Source organism: Phascolarctos cinereus, unplaced genomic scaffold (assembly GCF_003287225.1).
Source record: "Phascolarctos cinereus isolate Bilbo 61053 unplaced genomic scaffold, phaCin_HiC Scaffold_4;HRSCAF=312, whole genome shotgun sequence".
NCBI lineage: Eukaryota > Metazoa > Chordata > Mammalia > Diprotodontia > Phascolarctidae > Phascolarctos > Phascolarctos cinereus.
The window spans coordinates 28,958,922-28,976,484 of record NW_027555847.1 but is presented as its reverse complement, the minus strand read 5'-3'; the positions used below and the strand labels follow the sequence as shown (position 1 = coordinate 28,976,484).

At 42.0% G+C, this 17,563-nt stretch overlaps 1 protein-coding gene and 1 long non-coding RNA gene across 5 annotated transcripts in view; one reads left to right on the top strand and one right to left on the bottom strand.

Annotated features, from left to right (window-relative positions):
- ADAMTS9 (ADAM metallopeptidase with thrombospondin type 1 motif 9) overlaps window positions 1–17,563 on the top strand; it is a 191,988-nt gene that overhangs the window by 126,470 nt on the left and 47,955 nt on the right.
- Window positions 1–17,563, bottom strand: part of LOC110202300 (uncharacterized) — a 46,830-nt gene that overhangs the window by 20,447 nt on the left and 8,820 nt on the right. Inside the window, exons 1-5 of one of the 4 annotated variants that reach the window (XR_002322694.2) lie at window positions 13,086–13,172; window positions 12,792–12,867; window positions 11,694–12,608; window positions 7,965–9,043; window positions 7,036–7,692 (exon numbers count right to left, since the gene is read on the bottom strand). This is a non-coding gene — a long non-coding RNA (uncharacterized LOC110202300). Of the gene's footprint in view, window positions 1–7,035; window positions 7,693–7,964; window positions 9,044–11,693; window positions 12,609–12,791; window positions 12,868–13,085; window positions 13,173–17,563 lie in introns of those variants that run through there. The other 3 variants (XR_013485806.1, XR_013485808.1, XR_013485807.1) reach the window with 3 other exon arrangements.

Below are 17,563 nucleotides of genomic sequence, written 5' to 3'. Positions count from 1 at the left end.
GATCCTCAAGACAACCCTGGGAGGTAGGTGCTATTATTATCCCCATTTTACAGTTGAGGAAACTGAGGCAGATAGAGGTCAAGTGACTTGTCCAGGGTCATACTGTCAGCATGTGTCACAGCCAGGACTTAAAACTCAATCTTCCTGGCTTCATGACTGGCAATCTAACCACTATACTATACTACCTCTCGGGCTTTTGCTAGTTCACTTTCCTATCAAGAAAAAGAGTACTACACTCTTTGGAGTAGGTACTAGGATGCCAAGAGGTCACGTTGCTGAATACGACAGAAGACACAGTCTCTCTTGGATGGGAAGAGGTTCTTGTCTGAACATTCTGTTGCAATGTCCCATGATAGTTGAAGATTCAAAATTGTTCCCTCCTCCTTTTATAGAGCAGGGGTCGCAGAGCCCTTAGTTCATGGCAGACACTTTTTCGTTCATTTAACTTTTGAAAGGACAGCCCATCAGAGGAGCTCAGTGCTCCAGTGATCTGCTGCTCTGCATGGGCTGCCATGAGCACATTTCTTTAGTATTTAAAGTCTCAAAAAAGTCTCCTGAAATATTTCTACTCCTCATCCTTTCTTCTCCATTTTGCCAGTTACTTATTAGAAAATAGCTAATGCCATATTTGCTGATGCTCTTTGAGTCATTAGAGGGCTTTAGAACAGGAGCCCAGGGCATGTGTTTCAGGTGATTCATCGTTTGGGACAAGAAAGAAAATCAATCTCAATTCTTTCTCTTGGCAAAGGTCACTGACAAAAAAGCCATAAACACTTCTGCTTGCACTGTAGCCTTGAGACTTGAAGGGAAAATCCATCACTAGAGGGAAGCAGCAGCAAATGGGGTCCTGGCCATCATCATAAGCCTAGGAAACTGGACAATGAGCCCTTGACGTTAATGACGAATTCCATTTTACATGGAATATCCCAACTTCATTTGATGGAAAGGAGTGAAGCAGTGTTGGGCAGGGTCAAAACTCTTAACTTGGAGGTGGAGGAATTGAATTCAAATACCCTTCCCCACCCTCACTGCCATTTATGACGCGCATGGCCTTTTGCAAGTTACTTCCTGTCTCTTGCACCTCAGTTTACATATCTGTAAAATGAGGGGGTTGGACTTATGACTCATAAAATTGGGCAAACTGCTCTGCAAACATTATCTTTCAGAACATAAGCTTATAGACCTGGAAGGGATGTCCGGGTCATAGAGTCCAACCTCTCCATGTCACAGATGAGGAAGCTGAAGCCCACAGCTGTGCAATGGCTTCAGTCAATGAACAGGTACTTACCGTGTGTCATGTCCTATACCAGGCACTCAGGATACAAATACAAAAAGTGAAAAAAAAAAATCTCTTCTCTCAGGGAGCTTACGTTCTGGGGAGTGAAGGAGGCGGTAATAGCATGCATGTATAAATATATACAGCATAAAAATAAAGAGAAGAAATGCAAATAAATACAAGGTACTTAAGTATAGGGCCAGTGGGGTGGTGCCATAATGTACAGAACACTGGGTCTAGAGTAAGGAAATTCATCTTCCTGAGTTCAAATCTGGCCTTAGACACTTGTTAGCTGTGTGACCCTGGGCAAGTCACTTCACCTTTTTTGCCTCAGTTTCCTCATCTGTAAAATGAGCTGGGGAAGAAAATAGCAAACTACTCCCATATCTTTGCCAAGAAAACCCCAAATGGGGTCACGAAGAGTCAGACAAGACTGAAGGGACTGAACAGCTGAAATATGATGTCGTTTCGTGGGGGTTGGGGGAGGAATGTTAGCAGTTGCAGGAACCAGGGAAGAGTGTCTTCCAAGCAAGGAAAATGGCCAGTGACAATACAGAAGTCAGAAGGCGGAGTGTGCAGGGGGCGGAGAGAAGTCCAGTTTGTCAGGATTAAAGAGTACAGGGATTAATGAGCAATGAGGCTGGAAAGCTATGCTGGGGCCAGGTTATAAAGGACTTTATACATTAAACAGGGGACTTTCTATCTTATTTTTTTCTAGAAGCAATAAATAGCTACTGGAATTTATCCCAGGGTAGAGGAATGACCTCGGGGAAGACCTGTGCTTTAGGAAAATCCCTTTGGCAGCAGTGTAGAGGAGGGACTTGAGTGGAGAGGGATTGGAGCAGGAAGACCAATTGGAGGGCCATTCCAGTAACCCGGGTGAGAGGTGATGAGGGCCTAAAAGAAGGTGGTGGCTGGGTGAGTGGAGAGAAAGGGAAGTAGAGATGGGAGGGATGCTTTGGCAATTGATGGGATATGGGAGTGAGGGAGAGGGAAGAGTTGAGGATAATGTCAAAGATGACCATCAGAGATTGGAAAAACAATGGCACCTTCAACAAAGATGGAGAAGCTCATAAGACTTGGGAGGAAAGAAAAGGTCTCTTTTGCAGGTGCTGAGTTGGAAATGCATCCAAGACATCTATTTTGAAATGCCTGGTAGGCGGGCAGCTAGGTGGCACAACAGATAGAGCTCCAGCCTTGAAGTTAGCAGGACCTGAGTTCAAATCTGACCTCAGACACTTGACACTTACTAGCTGTGTGACCTTGGGCAAGTCACTTAACCCTGATTGCCTAAGCAAAAAAGAAAATGCCTAGTAGGCAATTGGTGATGCATTATTCAAGCTCAGGAGAAAGACTGGGGTTGGAGAGCTAGATCTGTGATTTTATCTGCAGAGGTGATTATTTAGCCCATGGGAACAGATGAGGTTACCAAGGAGAAAAGCTAAAGAAGAGAAGGCCCAGGACAGAGCCCTGAAGGACAGCCATAATTAGGGGATATGACATGGATGATGAGTCAGCAAAAAAATCTGAGACGTGATCAGAGAAGCAGAAGAAGAACCAGGAAAGGAAGGTCCCAAGAACCCTGAGAGAAATGAGCATCTAAGAGGGCAGAGAAAGGTCAAGAAGATCGAAAAATGGGAAATGTGTCCTCAGGTTTGGCCTTGAAGAGACTGATGCTAATTTTGGAGAGAACAATTTCCCACGGCCATGAAAGCAGCCTTATAACAAAAAGTATCATTAGCCCCATTTTACTAAAGAAGACATTGAAATTCAGAGAGGTTGTGTGAGTTGCCCAGGGTCACATAGCTAGGAAGCGTCAAAGATAGGTCTGGAACTTCTCACTTCAAATCCAGCATTCTCTCTACCAAGCCATGCCGGCTCTCCATATGCTGCTGGTTTTGTTTTAAAGAAATATAAAAAGCAGCCACCAGCAACAAACAAATGCCTCAGAAATGGCTCTATTTTTCCTAGTATCGTAGTAGTTAATACCTGATGGTTTATTCAGGGGTGGGGAATCTGTGGCCTCGAGGTCACACGTGGCCTCACAGGTTCCCCACCCCTGTGCTAAGATACAAAGACAGTATAGATGTTATCTGTAAATGTCTAGATCCATTGAGCCAAATGTTGAGGGCTACTTATGGCCTTTCGGAATCAATAGGACTAGAGGCCGTGTGGTTCAATGGAAAGGGCCAAAGAACTGGATTTTGTGCTGGAAAGACCTCTCAGAGACCATCTACTCCAAGCCTCTCCTTTTAAGAATGAGGAGACTGAGTCCTAGGGAAGTGCCCTCTCTTGCTCATTTGAGTAGCAAACCCCCTATTCACACTCTGTCCATCTGCCTCTCAATCCAGCCCTCTTCACTGGGCCAGGCTCCCATGGGTCAATCAGCTAGTTCTGAGAACTTGGGTAAGACATTTCCATCCTGGGCATCATTTTCTTCCTTGATAAAACAAGGGTTTGGATGAGATAAGGTCCTTTCCAACCAAGGTCCCAGCTCGACTTCTTATGATCCTCTTAGTTCTGATTTAAGTCTAATAATCAAACCTGTGACCATGTGAGAACTTGTTCATCAACATTTCCCTGCTTTTAAAAAAATCATCAAAATATATTCTGAGAACCTGGATGTCTTCCAAATACCTCCACATGGATTCATTGTTTGCCTTACTGGTTACAAGTCAAAGGTAATGACATTTGCACAGGAGTGCCCATTCAAAATATGTTAACGCTTCATTTGGTTTCCAGTGACCTTAAAAAGTGCTGTGAATTTAGGTGGGGAAATCCCTGGCCTTTTGCAGAGAGCTATACTAATCAATCTATATCAGTCCAGGGTCTACCCTGGCAGGCAGGCATACTAATCAATCTATATCAGTCCAGGGTCTACCCTGGCAGGCAGGCCTACTAATCAATCTACATCAGTCCAGGCTCTAACTCTCATGAGTTGTTTGTTTTTCCATCTTTACAAGATAAACATTGGCTGGTGGCTGGATTGCAGGTAGTATAACTGAAGGGAAAATGATGCTGTTAGCCAGAGCAATGGGACTGTCACTGAATTCTACACAATTCCCAGAAGCTGTGAGAAACCCTCCGGAGCATCAGTGTAGCATAGATAGTCATCCTGTGATCTAAGACTATTTCTTTAAGAAAGGTGAGGAAGCCAGCTCTCCACACTGAAGAAAACCCAGTTCCACCAGCTTCGCCCAGCCCCAGCCAAACGCTCCATGTGTATTTGGCGAGACTCCCACTCTTCTACTCTACATTCCAGCCAGACCAGCCTCCTCCTTACTTCTAGCACATGGCCCTAGCGCTCCTCCTCCCCCGTGTTCGCAATGGCCTCCCTTCTTAGCTTGACCTTTTAGAATCCCTACCTTCCTTCAAAGCCCTTCCCCAGGACTCCCATTCCTGATTCCCCCCTAGTCATCTGTGCTCTTCCCAGCTCTGAACCTTTGTAGCTACAAATACAAGTAACTTCCTATATGTTTATGGACGTTACTTTGTATAGAGTTTGTATCCGCTGTGCATTGTGAGCTGCCTGAGGGCAGGGACTGCAGTCCTCTACACCCAGCACAGTGCTGGGACTGGTGCACATTCCGGAAGCAGTCTCTGCATAAAACTCTTGGGAAAGACCATGAGCTGTTTTTTTGTTTTGTTTTGTTTTGTTTGCAAAACACATAAGAAATGAATTTATTATCACCATGGCAATAGCCCAACTTCTTGCTATAATTTTTTTTTCCATATGCTTTTGAGTTGAAAATTTTTTCTCCCTTTTTCTCCCCCCCCCACCCTCCCCAAGACGGTGCACAATCTGACATAGGCTTTACATTTACATACCCATTAAAGTAAAAATTAAAACCAATAGGAGGAACCATCAGAAAGATGAAACAAAACTCAACTTAAGGTAAAAATAAGTGACAGCGATTCGACTTCCATAGTTCTTTCTTTGGATGTGGACAGCATTTTCCATCCCGAGGCCTCTGGAAATGTCTTAGATCCTTGTAATGCTGAGAAGGGTTCAGTTTAACATTCTTAGTCATTACATAAGGTGGCTGCTATTGTATACAAAGTCCTCTTGGTTCTGCTCACTTCACTCAGCATCAGACCATATAAGTCTTCCCAGGTTTTTCTGAAGTCAGCCTGTTCATCATTTCTTATAGAACAATAGTATTCCATTACATTCATATACCACAACTTGCTCAGCCATTCCCCAATTGATGGGCATCCTCTCAATTTCCAATCATGAGCTGTTTTAAAGGATATATTTGTAGCGCTTTTTTTTTCTTTTGAGATTTCTCAAGAGGTAATAGACAGGGCTACTTGGCATAAGATAATTGAAATCTCTCCCTTCCGCCACTGTCTCTGACACTGTCTCTCCGTTCCTCTTCTCTCTGCCTCCCTCAACTACTTACTTTTTCTGTCTCTCTTCACCTGTCTCTCTCCTTCCCCCCTCTTTCTCTGTCTCTCCCTCTCTCTTTCTCTCTGTTTCTTTTCCTCATTCTCTCCTTCTCTGTCTCTTTGCCTCCTGTCTCTCTCCTTCTGTCTCTGTCTCTCTGTCTGTCTCTCCCTCTCTCCCTTTCTCCCCTGTCTCTCTGTCTGCCTCTTTCTGTCTCTATATGTCTCTCTCACTGTCCTTATCTCTCTCTGTCCCTGTCTCTCTCTGTCCGTGTTTTTCTCTGTCCCTATCTTTGTGTCCCTGTTTCTGTCTGTCATGGTCTCTGTCTCCTCTCTCTCTCTCTCTCTCTCTCTCTCTCTCTCTCTCTCTCTCTCTCTCTCTCTCTCTCTCTCTCTCTCTCCCTCTCTCTCTCTCTCTCTCTCTCTCTCTCTCTCTCTCTCTCCCCCCTCCCCTTCCCTCCCTCCCTTCCTCCTTTTGTATTCTATTTTCAGTTCCTACTTCCACTTCTTCCATCTGGCAAATGCCCTATTCCAATGATGTGACACCATCAGAGAGACCAAAAAACCAAAATTAAAAAAAAGTACTAACTGAAATAATATGGCATCTTGAAAAGTGTCGGGGTAAAAAACTGAAACCTGAAGCTGACTCTTGTCAGGCCGGGAGCAGGGCTGACCAGAGTTCTTGACTGTTGCTAATTCTGGTCAGATCTCCCAAAGAGTAAGCTGGACTGCTCTCAAGTCACAGACTCTAAACTTTCTGCCTCTTGGCCTGCCTTCTGCACTTGCTGGGCACGTCTGAAATGAAAAGGTGGCCATCGCCTGGATGTTGGCTCTGTTATTTCAGAGGCAGATAGTATAATCCTCATGTCTCATTTGCTAGTAATACTTTTTACATAAAATAATTCATCAGTGTCAGGAATGATGTAGAAATTAGATTGTTTAAATTTCATCTTCCCCTCTGGGTCTGGTGAATGGACCTGGATTCAAATCCTAGCTCTGACAACCACTACATCTGTGTTCTTGGGCAACTCATCCAGCCTCGCTGATCCCTCAGTTTCCTCATCTGTAAAATGTCTAAGGGAGAGGCTAGAAACATTGAGCATTGATTTTCTCCTGCATTCTCTGGAGTTGTTTTCAGCCTCTAATCCAGATGTGTATGTGTGTATTATTGTTATAATAATAACAATTATTTTCATCATCATCATGATCCTCATATTATTATCTGTGAATTTGTTGGTAGAGGAAACTGCCAGCCTGAAGAATAGAGCCTGACAGCGCTTGTTAATTAAGTGATTGATGGTCTAGAAACTCTGTTCACCAAAGCAGATAATAATAACAATCATAAATAACAACAACAACAACAACAACTGAAGTTACAGTTTGTTTGTTTTCTCAGCCAAACACAAGGTTTATTAAAGATCCACCATATTGACCAGACTCTTAAGGAACCTGAGCACCTGTGAGCTATTGCTAAGTTATAGTTTGCGGTTTGTAAAGCACTTTGCTTGGATTATCTCATTGGGTCCTTACAATAATCCTGGGAGGTAAGTGCTATTACTATTATCCCCATTTTACATATGAGGAAACTGAGACAAAGAGAGATTAAATGACTTGCCCAGGGTCACGCCACTAGTAAGTTTTTCAGACAGGCTTCAAACTCCAGCTTCCTGACTCCAAGTCCAGATATGCAACTAGTCTGCTACTAAAACTGTGATCGGAATGTTGAGCTATCAAGGGATTTGCTGAAGATCCCTCAGTTCATCTATGTCAGAAGCAAATCTCCTTGACCCCAAGGTTGGCCCCTCAGCACATGCTGCCCTGCCTGGGTTTGTGTCTTCCAGTTTAAATCATGTTCTCTTGAGCTAATGTCATCTTCAGACACAGTTATCAGCCTTCTGATAACAACTTCCACATCATTCCACCTTCCCAGAGTGTTGAGAAAGGCATGTGATTCCTTCCTGTTGGCTGCCATCCGTTGCCGAAATAGCCGCCTCAAAGGCCCTTTGATGCATCCTCTTCAGTTTGAACCTCTAAGAGAACAAGTCTATTGAAACATCAGTTTTCCCTTATCCTAGACACCAGAGTCCTTTGTCTGTTTGAAGCAGGGTTATCCTTACAGTGACAACTGCTCTCCCTTTGACGGGGGAAATCAGGTGGAAATGAACATTGAAGGCAACTTTGAAGGGAGAAAGAAAGCTAGGAAAGGAAAATTTGCAAGCTTGGTGGATTGAGATGCAGAAAGTAGAGCACCTAGCCTGGAGCCAGGAAGACCCTGAGTTCAAATCCAGCCTCAGACACTTACCTAGTGGGCTATGGGTGATTGTGGTGGTGGTGGTGGTGATGATTATTGCTGTTGAGACATTTCAGTCACGTCCAACTCTTCATGGCCCCATCTGAGATTTTCTTGGCAAAGATACTGGAGTGGAGTGCCTCAGTTTCCTCATCTGTAAAGTGAGCACCAACCTTCCAGGGTTGATGTGTAAGTCAAATGAGATAATAATTGTAAAGCACTTTGCTTATTCCCCTTCCCCCTTTCGGTGGGTGGGCACGACGTTACCAGTATCACCTGCTTTTCCTTGACGATAGGTGGATGTTGTGAGCAGATTAGATCTCTGTGTGCCTCTGGTGTATTTGATCCTCAGCAGCCACTCCTAAATGCTGTACTTGGCTTCTCAAAATCACTTTCCTATGTGGTCCATGTACTAACCATTCCCTCAGTGGAAAGGGTTCTAAACCTGGGTCGGTGATAGATTTCAAGGTGTCTCTGAACTTGGATAGTAAGAAACTTCACCTATATCTCATGATAACTGGTTACCTTTGTAATCTTACGTATTCCATTTTATTAATTTAAATACAAGATTCTGAGAAGGAATCACCAGAATGCCCATGGAGCGCAAAAAAGGATAGGCACTCCTCATCTCTGGGTTCCTCAATGCTCTTTCTCAAAGGATCCCCAGGACAGCAAGAGCTATGGTTTGCACAGCTCAGGGGAGCAAGCAGTAGATTGGGAAAAGGAACTCCTACTTCTGATTCTGCCCCTAATTATACGTACCGGCCTTCGATGAATGTTGATCAAACAAAGAATAACTGGAGCTAACTCTTATTTCCATAATGCCTTAAGAATTTCAAAGAATCCTGGGATGTAAAATTATTACTGTCCTTACTTTATAAATGAGGAAACTCAGTCTCAGCAGAGTTACGTGACTTGTACATGGTCACATGGTTCAGAGGTGTTGAACCCAGATCTTCTGATTCCAAGTTCACCAGTCTAGCTATACTGTCATTCAGATATATGAATGAATCAGAACGGATGAACAAACCAACTCGCTGTGTGTAACCTTGGGCATGTTGTTTCAGTTCTCTGGTCCCCAGTTTTCTCACCTGAAAAATGAGAAGATTGGGACTAGATGACCTGAAGAGATGGACTAGATGAACATCCCTTCTGTGGCTGACACTCTTCTGCTTTGTGATCCTATGTTGGTCTCAATATATAGTTCTCTCCTACAATACTCCCACCATGGCACTGTGCAATGGTTTAAAGCCTTCAGATACTGATGTAATTCTAGGCAAAGATTTCCATGCATCTTCCCATATCTTTCTGTATCCTGGGTGATAGGCAAAATTATGTAGTGGAGAAAGTGCTAAGCTTGGATTTAGGAAGCCCTGGATTCAAATTCTGCCTGATACTTGGTAGATATGTGACAATAAGCAAGTCATTGAGCCTCATCATGGTTTAATTTCCTCAGCTATAAAATGGGGTTAATACAGCTGTAGTTCTTACTTCATAGAGTTGTTGTGAGGGTAAAAAGAGACAACGTATGTAAAGTGCTGTATGAATGTCAATTTTGAATGACTTGTTCAAATTCCCCCTTTCATCTATGAATGAGATTGTCAGCTAAGATTGAAGTTCAGGCTTTCTGTAATGAAAGAGGAATTCTGCATGTGTATTTAGGAGATAAAAAATCATCAGAAATATTCTCCAAACTCATTATAACAACCGATTTTATAATTATACATATATAATCCGTATTTCATATATGTGCATGTGTGTATAAGTATGTATGTAGTCATTCAGTCACATCTGATGCTTCATGGCTCCATATGGGGCTTTCTTGGCAAAGACAATAAAGTAGTTAGCTATTTCCTTCTCCAGAGGCTTAGACGAACAGGTTAAGTGAATTGGTCAGAGTCACACAGCTAGTATGTGTCCGAAGCCAGATTTGACCTCAGGTCTTCCTGGCACCAGTTCCAGTACTCTATCCACTAAGTCACTTAGCTTCCTCCTTTCATGTATGTATGTATGTGTGTGCATCCGTATGTGTATGTATGTATATATGTATACACACATACGTACAGACACGTATATGTATCTATGTTGAGTATCATAAGGCTTTAAAACATTGGACAGTGTCATGACAGGGACATTGTGAGAGAAGACTGTATATTTGAGGACCTCTGTGTGTGTGTGTGTGTGTATACAATGTATATGTGTGTGTGTGTGTGTGTGTGTGTGTGTATATATGTATGTGTGTATAATCAGAGCATGCCCTAAGGATTGGATTCTTACCCAATACTGTTGTCTTCACTCCTACTAAGCTATAGAGTGTTATGGTTACTACTTGTTTGACTTCAGGCAAGTCCCTTAATTTCTCTTGACCTTAGTTTCCTCATCTGTAAAATGGAGGAGAGAGTGCCTTAGCTGGCTTCTGAGGACCCTGGCTAGATCTATGACTGAGCCTATGACTGAGCCTTATTCATTGTTTCCCTCACAGAATCTAGAACGGGAACTTGCTGCTCTAAAAACATTGGAAGGGCATTATGGAATGGGTGGCAGCTACTTGGGGCTCATAGATGTACTCCAGAACTTGGCTGAATTTGTACTTTATCTCCAGAGAAGCTAACAGTATTGTAAAGAAAGACTGAGACTCGAAGCAATGATCACTGGGTCATACCTGCCTTCATTTGGTTTTGAGAATAGCCATGTGATATAGTCAAAAGTTGGTTTTGGGGGCAGCTAGGTGGCGCAGTGGGTAGAGCACCGGCCCTGAAGTCAGGAGTACCTGAGTTCAAATCCGGCCTCAGACCTTGACACTTACTAGCTGTGTGACCCTGGGCAAGTCACTTAACCCCAACTGCCTAAAAAAAAACAGAAAAAAAAAGTTGATTTTGGAGTAAAAGGGACCCAAGTTCAAATCCTACTTCTGACACTTGCTACCTTTATGACCTTGGGCAAGTCACCCAACTTCTCTTAGTCTCAGTTTCCTCATCTGTAAAATAAGGGAATTGTGCCAGATGGCCTCCGTGGGCCCTTCACATTCTACATCTGTGATTCTATGATGCTTCAGTTATGTGCCCCCATGACTTATGGAGGACAGATCAGTCATTGTGGATAAGTGATTGTGACTCTCACATTTAAATATTGTCAAAGAGATATTTTATTTGCCCCTGAGCCTCTCACCTCCAACAGCCGTTGTTTTAGCTCTTATCGTCCATCAGCTCTGCTCACACTGGAAGATTTGGAGTAAGTCTGCCTGGTTCTAATCTGTGATTTCACCACAGTGCTAATCTCTCAGCAAAGAAATTCCTTCTCTTGTGCAGATCAGTAATGTAGAAGGTTGTTTGGGCCACTGAGAGGTTGCAACTTGCCCAGAATCACTTATGGAATAAATCTTGGGAGCAAGGTTTGAACTAGGTTTTCTTGACTTTAGGCCCAAAGCCATAGCCACTATCCCACACTGCCTCTCTTTGTTAAAATGTATACAAAGTTGTATAACATATCATAATTAATACATTATTTAATTAATATAGAATAATTAATGTTATTTTATTATTATATAGGATCAATATATTATTTAATATGATTAATGTTAATGTGATAATATATTTAATGATAAAATAATATTTAATAATATAATATATTAGAATATGTTACATAAAATTACCAACTTCTCAAATGTTAAATGCCAATATAGTCATCATTTAAAGCATTTCTGAAAGTGCTCCAAACAAACATCTGATTCTTTGTACTTACCAAGATATTTCCATGGCATGGTCAGTGAAGATAGTAGATTGACGCTTTGATGTTCCAGGAAGGAATAGCATATGTGTAATGTTGTGTAGTTTCATCATCTGGCCTCTCTGATAATGGCACAGATAGACCATAGGTACAAGAATGTCTTCCTGGGTATGAGGCTCCCAAGACGGATAATCATTTTAGACTTTGGCTAATCAAAAGTCTTAACTTGAATAGATCAATGGGGAGCTTTTAGTTGTTTTGAAAAAGACGGACTATGCGTTTCAGGAAGAGAAGCTCCTCAGATAACTTTTCTAATGCATAAGGTCACAGGTTTGTAGGGGGGAGGGAGGTGAAGGAAAGAAACAGAGGATAGGTGGAGGGGGACAGAGGGAGAGAGAGAGAGATGAAAAGAGCGAGCAGGGGAGGGGGAAGGAAGAGAAGGAGAAAGGGGGGAAGAAAGAGGAGAAGAAGAGAGAAAAGGAGGGGGAGAGAGACCAGGAAAGGGGAAAGAGAGTTTCATAATTGGAAGGGATCTCAGCAGCTGGCAAATCCATTGCCTCTTACTTAAGAGTTTTGAGTGATGCAGATATGTGGAAATCAGAATTTCAGGAAATCAGAGAAAGCTTCGAGAAGAGAAGACAGTTTAGCCACAAGAATTTGGCAAGTTGTATGAAAGAGGGATTAGAAAGAAGTTTACTCAGCTCCAAAAGTTAGAACTAGAAAGTAATGAGCTGAGCTGTAGAAGAAAACTGAGGGGGCGTGCCTGGAAATACTCACAATTAGAGCGGACCAGAAATGAATGGAGCAAAGCATTTTGGGAGGAAGTGCCTTCTCCCTCCCTGGAAGTCTTCAAAGACCGATTGGGCACTTGTCGAGTTTACCATGAAAGAGATTCTGATTCTGGTGAGGTTGGCCTCAGGTCCCTTTTAACTATGACAAAAATTCCGTAACTTCTCGTCAGGACTTCCTTCCTGGTGACTCAGTTTGTCACCCAACAAATAATGGGTACAGTACAATTCTGATTTCCCAAAATTTCCACCCAGTTTCCTGTCACTCCCTAACCCACTCCACACCCCAATTCCTTCCTGTTAAGCTATAGTCTAATCCCCTTACCTGTTTGACCAATTGTCCCACTATAATTCTGGCTTATCCTTCATGTTCTTCCCGTCGCCCAAATAGCTTAGATCACCTGGAAGAATAGGGGGGTAGAGGAATAGAGGGGAAATAAGAACTCCCATATGACTCAGGCTATCCCTGCTTCCTCCCCCTTTTCTGCACATAAACAATTTGGGACTGTATGCTACTCCTATTGCTAAAAGACAACCCTAACCAGCATAAGTGAAGAAACTGGAAGAAATCAAAACTAGCAGTAGAAGTACCAGTGAGAAATTTCAAGCCTGCAATTACCCCCTTTTGGAGCCCCCACTGAAGTCCAAGGAAGGCTCTGGTGCTGAATAAGGTCGTAAGAGATCCACCATTAACTTTTGTTTTCAGCAGCCTTGAGTTTAGTTGAAAAGGAGGCGTTTCTAACTCTTGAACCAAGGTTTGTGTAAAGTGTTAATACATCATCTGAGAAAGGCCTGACATTCCACCCTATCCTTTGAACTCCTTCCCATAAACAAAAGCTTGAAAGACACAGGCATGTGGGACTGACCTTGATGTTTCTGAGAGTGTACAGGCAAAGATTACATTGTTTGGGAATCAACTGGGAAAAAAAATGGGGAGTAGGGTGGGAGAGAGAAAAAGAAGAGAGAGGGAGGAGAGGAGGCAGGGAAAGATGGAGAAAGAGAGGGAAGGAGAGAGAAAAAGGGAAGGAGGAAGAGGAAGAATGAGATAAAGGGAAAACCATTTAAATTCCTACTATGCCAGGCACTAAGTACTGAAGATGTAAATGAGAAAAAGAAGTGTGTGTGTGTGTGTGTGTGTGTGTGTGTGTGTGTGTGTGTGTGTGAGAGAGAGAGAGAGAGAGACAGAGACAGAGACAGAGACAGAGACAGAGAGACACACAGAAAGAAAGAGAGAGAGAGAAAAGAAAACAGTTGGGATTTTTTCCAGATATGGAAAGCTTTCAGAATTCTGTTGGCTAATGAGGAGGCTATTTCAGCAGTGGGTATAAAATGTTCCTCAGAGACAGCATTCCCTGATAAACTTCCATTAACACACTTGGCTGAATTTATCTGGTTTTTATCTGTGACATGAATAGATGCAAAGGGAGGTGTCTTGGAAGGATTTGAAAAAAGTCTGGAGAGGTTTTCCTAAAATTTTAATATCTGGTCCTTGCCTTTATTAAAAAAAAAACAACTAAGAAAATAGGTCTGTTTAAAAAAAAAAAGAACATGAAAAGTTTCCGTAGCAGCTGCCTCTCTTCCTTAGTACTTTAGAAATCAAGACTTAAAAGAAAAGTGTTTGCCATCAGATTAGCTATCTTGAAAATTTCCTAATCTTTTATAGGTCTTAACAAAATTGAACCAAATGGAAACATGAATGATCCTTAAGCATGCATTCCTTTTCTAAGACAGCTTCTGTTTGAGCCAAATGTATAGTTACATACACACAGAAAGAGAGACAGAGACAGAGAAAGACAGAGACAGACAGAGAGAGACAGAGACAGAGATTGAGGCTAAGCCAAATTTTAGAACTCTTGGTGTATCAAATTGGAAAGTCATTCAAATCTCATCTTCAGGCTGTCTACCTTTTTCTTTTTGTATCCCTAGCACTTAACACAGTGGTTGGCACAAATGTTTTTTCATTCATTCATTCATTCATTCAGTGTTATTCACATTGTTACTGAATTACCTGCGTTGGTCATTGTCAATAAGGACACTGATATTGATAGTTTCCCCTGCAATCTGTGGCCTGAATAGGGATCTTTACATTTCAACGACTCCTGAGGTCGTCTTTCAATTGAGAATTATTCATAGATAGAGTACCATGGAATGTCAAGTTTGCCAAGATATGTGTTGGATAGTTTAATCCTACTTACTTTTTATGGATGAGTATTTGGTAAATGAAAAAATTCAACTTTAACATGGTGTTGGACAAAACATTTTGAGCATGTTCACATTCTACCTTGGAGTATGTTTTGCTCAGTCTGAAAAGTATGCTAAGCTCTGTTCCAATGACACTAAGCTTTTTGATTTTTTCTGGTTTCTGCTACCCACTTTTTCTGATCCTTGGTGACGTCTTCACGAGACCACAGTTGGTTGGATAATGAGGGATGTGATCAACCCATTATTTAGGAAGAGAAAATTGGTTTGATTGACAGGGTGATGAAACCAAGCCATTCTTAAGCCATTACTGCATGATCTGATTGATAGGGTCATTTAAATGCTGCAAGACCATATTTTTATTTTCCATTCTCATACAGAAAAAAAAAGCTAGCAAAATGAGCAAAACATACTCAATGACATTAATCTAGCTCACTCATCCTTTTATCTCAGTTTTCTATGGAACATCAAGGAGATCCATTCCTTGCATTCTGGTTACAGAAACATCGACTTCCTTCAGAGTTCTTTTTTCTCTCAAGTTACAAGGATCTCAGACTCTTTTAAGTCATAGTCTCAACAAGCACACTGTATCTCCCTACATTCTGGACATGGGGGCTTTGCTTTAGCATAGACATGGAGAGTAGGCACCTCCTTTCTTTCCTCTGTTTGGAACCCAAGATTTCAGGACTGGAGGACTTTATTACATGCAACCTTTACAGTTTATACATGATAAAAGTGAAGTACATGGAAGTGGAATAATTTGAGATTAAGCTGTTAGTTAATGGCTAAATTAGGACAGGGAAGCTAGGTAGTACCATAGGGCACAGAGTGCTGGGCCTGGAGTCAGGAACACCCATCTTCCTGAGTTCAAATCTGGCCTCAGACACCCACTAGCTGTGTGGCTCTGAGCGAGTCACTCAGCCCTGTTTGCCTCAGTTTCCTCATATGTAAAATGAGCTGGAGAAGGAAATGGCAATCACTTCAATTTCTCTGCCAAGAAAACCCCAAATGGGTCATGAAGAGTCAGACACAACTGAAAAATGACTTAACAACAACAAAACAAAAACCTGGACAAGAACTCCGTGATTTCCTGAGTCACCAGAATATGCCTCGAAACAAATCCAATTACCAATGGCGATCTGAATATTTTGAGAAGATAGCTGAGGAGAAAATACAACATTATTTAAGCTATTAAGAAATGAAGGTCTAATTAAAAGTAGTCTTCTCTTTTTATTTTCTAGGAGCTACCATTAAAAAGTGTGTATATGTGGGGGTCCTCCAGCTTTTAACATGCATAGACTGATAACGGTAGTTGGTAACTGCTTTATCTATTTTACGTGAGGCTCTGTAGCACAGTAGACAGAGAAAGCTGGTTTCTGCATCTGGAAGACAGCTCAAGGCCTGCTTCTGACACATAACGGTGGTATGATCCTGGGCAAGTTAATTCATCTTTTAGCACTCCAGAGAATTCTCTAAAACTATGAGGTGTCGAAAAGGTATCAACTGGCAGTAACAAAAGGAGTTTCCTCCTTCAGAAGTTCCATATGCAAATGAAATTACAGGTCCATTCCCTGTCTTTAATATTGTATGTAGTTTCCTTTGTCTCCATAGAAAAAGACATTATTTTTCTATTATAGGTTAATTTAAGCACTAGAGTCAGAGATAGGGAATGAGAAAGATTTGAAGGGGGAGGGAAAGACCCTTTAAATCTACTGAATGACATTTTCCCACATTCCTCCTCTTCTTACTCATTTCACTCCAAAAGGGAAGTAGAGAGGGGCTGATGATATTGAAAATAACATGCAATGAAAACTTGAACCAGCCGGCTTATAAGCAGGCTTTTAATGACTTCTGTAATCCTTAATGAGGAAATGGAAGTTGAGGCTCACAGTGCATTCATCTGGGGAAGGCAGTCTTGTAATTCTACAGGAACCTGTCATCTGAAATTCTTGTCCTGGCTCCACAAACCCTTTGATTCCTAAACCTTCCAGAGGAGCCTAAGCTGAAATCAAAGTCCCGTTGCTTAGGGTCGGTCGACATGTCAGACGTGGTCACATTTGAAAGGGTTCAATGAACCTGCAGATTGAGGTGGAAATGAGGGGCCTCACTGAACGAGTTTGGCACTGACTTACCTGCTCTGTGTGCCTCTGGATTCTTAGGGTCCTTTTCACCCCATTTTCTTTGGATTTCAAACTGTAGGCTTTAGAGACTCAGAGCTTTTTGCCTTTGGAAGATGGCTGAGAAGATTCTTTCAGATGTTTAACAAGGACATAGCAAGTGTGCATTTATAAAATGGACCCATTACCCAACTCATGAAGCAGGCAGAAGTTCATTCATTCATTCCTTCGACAAGCATTTATTAAATGCCTACTATGTGCTAGGCCCAGTGCTAGGTTCTGGGGTTACAAAGACAAAAACAAAAACAAACAAAAAAAAGAAACACTTGGAACAATTCCTGCCCTCAAGACCCTTACTTTTCTTCCTCTTCTAGTGGAAGAATTTTTTTTTTATGAAAAGCAAAGAGAATGAGCAGTTAGGGGCATAAGATTTTCACATTAGTGTTAGGAGGGACCTTGGAGGCCCTTGAATCTAACCCTCTCATTGTGCAAATGAGAAAAGGCTTGCCCAGGATCACACCACTATTAAGTGTCTGAGGCTGGATTTGAATCCAGACCTTGCTGTGTCCACTACACCAAAGTGTAATCTTATTGAAAGGATTTTCTTACAATTAAAGAAGTGTGTTAATCATGCCTCATGCTTGATTACTGCTGTTTTGTCAAAACTCAAAAAGAAATAAAAGCAATTACTGTTGGGCCATGGATTCATTTCTGCCAGGCTTTCAGTATGTTCTTTCTTTCATGATACCAATCAGGGGTTGAGAGACAGCTTGGCGCAGTG